Raw genomic sequence first — 3,955 nt, forward strand, 5'->3', positions numbered from 1 at the left:
TACTGTTTGAATTTGTTTTTGTCATCTTGTCTTCTCCCTCAACGGTAATTGAAGGTTTCACTGGGTATAGTAATCTGGTCTGGCATCTGTGGTCTCTGAGGGTTGGCAGGACCTCTGCCCAGGCCCTTCGGGATTGTATAGTCTCTGCTGAGAAATTTAGTATAATTCTCATAATTTTGCGATTTGGCCTTTTTCCTTTGCTCTTGTAATATTCTTTCTTTATTTTATACATTTTGTGTTTTGATTAGGTAATGGGATTAATTTATTTTTGCTCTGTTCTATATGGTGTTCTGTAGACCTCTTTTATGTTTATATGCATCTCTTTCTTTAAGTTGGGAATCTTCTACAAATTGCTGAAGATATTCTCTGGGCTGGAGCAGGGATTCTTCTTTTTTCCTCTATTTCTATATCCTTAGATTTCATCTTTTTATGGTTTCCTTGATTTTTTGGATGTCTTGTGTCAGGAATTTTTTAGACATAACACTTTCTTTGATGGTTGCATTAAATTCTTCTATTGTATCTTCTGCACCTGAGATTCTTTTCTCCATTTTTTGAATTTTATTAGAGAAGCTTACCTCTGAATTTCCTGTTTTCTTCTATAATTTCTCTTCTTCCCAGGTTTCTTCTGTCTGTGTTTTATCATATTTCCCATTTTTATCTTCATGTCTTCAAATGTTTTAGTGATTTTCTTCATCTGACTGTTCACATTTTCCTCAATTTCTTCTGGTGATTTCTTCATTTCCACTCTTTAGGCTTCAGTCAGTGCTTCTCTAAGGTCATCAACCTGTTTGTCCACATCTTCCTGTATTTGTTTATGGATTTTGTTTGTTTCCTTCATTATCATCTTCATTACTATGCATTTCACGTCATTTATTTTGCTTCAGGTGTGTTTGCTGTTCCCAGGGTTTAATTATTTGGTATAATTGAGTTCTCAAGATGTCATATTATTTTTGGTTTGGTTGTTTGTGTTTTTATTCTGGCCTTTATCTGTCTTGCTGATTCTGATGTTATGATGTAGTTTTGGTGTCCTTTCCTGGCCATTGAGAGTAGTTCGTTGGTGAGTATCAATAGTGCTATAATCCTCACCTGTGGGGATCAGGGTATCCTTTAGTGCATCAGGCAGGTGACTTAGTTTCCGCTCCAAGGGACTTTGTCTCATACCCTGGGCTCACTACTGGGCCAACAGAGGCTGGTGATGGTGATCTGCAGCCCAAGGTTCAATCTGAGATAATGAAAGTAAGATCTGCCTTTGGCTGGGATTTAGAGATCCTCCACTTGGCCACAGGGGCCCCGGGACCTCGGATTAGTATGCCAGAGAATGCGGAGCTGCTATCTGTCTTAGACTTTTGCCCATTCTTTTTTAGACCTGCCTCTTCTTGCTCTAGCCCTAGCTATGGGACCTAGGTTCAGTCTGTCAGAGAGTGTGGAAGCTGTCTGCTGGCCTGAACTTCTTCCTGCCCATTCTTGCTCCTGCCACAGGACCTAGATTTAGTTCAACAGAGATAGAGTGGGAGCAATGCTCTATCCGAGAATCTATCTGAAGCCATCTGAGCCACTAGGTGGGCCCTGTGTTCCTCTATGAACTGACAAAGTGATCTGAACTCAGGTCTATCCCATACACACACTGTGCTCCCCCGTGGGCTAGCCGATACTAAGGATAGTAGTCTGCAACCCACAATTGAGACAGCTAGAGTGCAAGTACCCCCCACGTCTCAGTGCTGGCCTTTAAAGACCCAGCCTACAGACACAAGACTGCAGGTGTGTGGTCTTGGTCTGATCCACACATTCTACTGGGTTCTCCTTTGAGCCAGAAGAGCTAAATGCTGGTGTTTCATCACCCACAGTTGAGTCCCAGATACACATTCCAAGATATAGAGCACAGCTACGGATGACAGTCTGGTATGCAGCCAGTCTATGGGGACTGAGCACCCATCTACCCTGGAACAGTTGGATGGACCAAGGTGAGACCCACCTGTCTTCTGCACCACGTCCAAATCTCTCACCTAGGGATCTCCAGGTCTTGTGGTCTCTAGCTCCGATCCTATCTCTAGGCTCTATCCTGCTGCTCAAACACATGCATAGTTGGCACTGCCATTTTTTATCTCCCCAAGAGATAATATATTTAATGAAACGTTTTTTAAATTTTTTTTATTAATTTATTCTTGTTACATCTCAATGTTTATCCCATCCCTTGTATCCTCCCATTCCTCCCCCCCCATTTTTCCATTATTCCCCTCCCCTATGACTGTTCCTGAAGGGGATCACCTCCCCCTATATATTCTCATAGGGTATCAAGTCTCTTCTTGGCTACCTGCTGTCCTTCCTCTGAGTGCCACCAGGTCTCCCCCTCTAGGGGACATGGTCAAATGTGAGGCACCATAGTACGTGAGAAAGTCATATGAAGATTCTAAAAATGTATTACAAATAGCAAATGAATATGTAGATATGAAGGTAAAATCACAAAATATTGGATGTTATTTTTCATTTATTTTATCATCTGTTGTAAGCCATTAAATTTGATTTCATATATTGTTTATTCTGAATAATTCTTAAATAAACATGGCAGACAAGTGTCTATGTTCAGTGCTAACTTATGAAAATTCAAAATGTTCCATGAGAGGTTTAATGGAGCAAAACTTACTCCTACGTTTGCTAAATAACTTACCACACTGGATTCCTCAGTTTCAACTCACACTAATAACCCTTTACTGTCATTAACCTATTTGTAATTATTATTTTTAAAAATTTATTTAGATTATATCCTGAATTTTGTGTCTTCACTTCCTGCTCCCCCTCCCACTTTATTCTTTTCCCTTCCCCTAGACCTGTGACAGGTCACCACCTTCACACACCCTAAAATCATAGCTTATCAGGTCTCATCAAGATAACTTGCTTCCACTTCTGAGTGGCACCAGGCCTCCCCAACAAGGGGATTTGCTCAAATTGGGGGCACCAGAGTTCATGTCAGAGGCAGTCCCCACTCTCACCACAAGCACGAAGAATGAGCTGTCCATTGGCTATGTCTCAAAAGATGCACTAGATTTCCTACATGCATTGACCTTGGTTGGTACAGCAGTTTCTGAAACACCCCACTCCCTGATCTGCAAGCTATAACAGTTTTTTTGTGGAGCTCCTAGACTCTCTGGACCCTCTATCTCTCCATGCTTCCATACCACTCTCACCTGTAGTTCAGTAGAGAGTCCCAGCATCTGTACCAATCACCTGTGTGTGGAGACCCTCAGAGGAAATCCATGTTTGGCTAATATCCACTTATAAGTGAAAGTATGCCATGCATATCTTCTGAGTCTGGGTACCCTACTCAAGATGATAATTTGTAGTTCCACTTACTTGCCTCAAGTTTCAAGATTTCCTTTCTTTTTTATTTTTTTTATTTTTTTAGGTCTGTAGAGTATTTATTTAGCATAGACAAAGTCCTGAGTTCAATACCCCGCATTGCAGAAACTAGATGGTTTTTTTGTTTTTGTTTTTTTTAATTAATTTATTCATATTACATCTCGATTGTTAGCCCTTCCCCTGTTTCCTCCCATTCTTCCCTCCCTCCCATTTCTCCCCTTCTCCCCTTCCCTATGTCTGTGACTGAGGGAGACCTCCTCCCCCTATGTATGCTCTCAGAATATCAAGTCTCTTCTTCGTAAATAGCTATCCTTCCTCTGAGTGCTACCAAGTCTCCCCATCTGGGAGACATGGTCAGAAAAGGGGAACCAGAGTTTGTGTGAGAGTCAGATCTCACTCTCCACTCAATGGTGGAGAGTGTCATATTAGTCTGCTAGGTCTTGGTAGGGGTTCGAAGCTTACTGCCTATATTCTCCTTGGCTGGTGCCTTAGTTTGAGGAGGACCCCAGGATCCAGATCTGCCTGCCATAAAGTTCTTCTTGTAGGTTTCCAGGACCCTGTGGGTCCTACTATTTCCTCTTTCTTCCATGCTACTCTTGCC

The sequence above is a fragment of the Acomys russatus genome, unplaced genomic scaffold (genome assembly GCF_903995435.1).
Source record: "Acomys russatus unplaced genomic scaffold, mAcoRus1.1, whole genome shotgun sequence".
Classification (NCBI taxonomy): domain Eukaryota; kingdom Metazoa; phylum Chordata; class Mammalia; order Rodentia; family Muridae; genus Acomys; species Acomys russatus.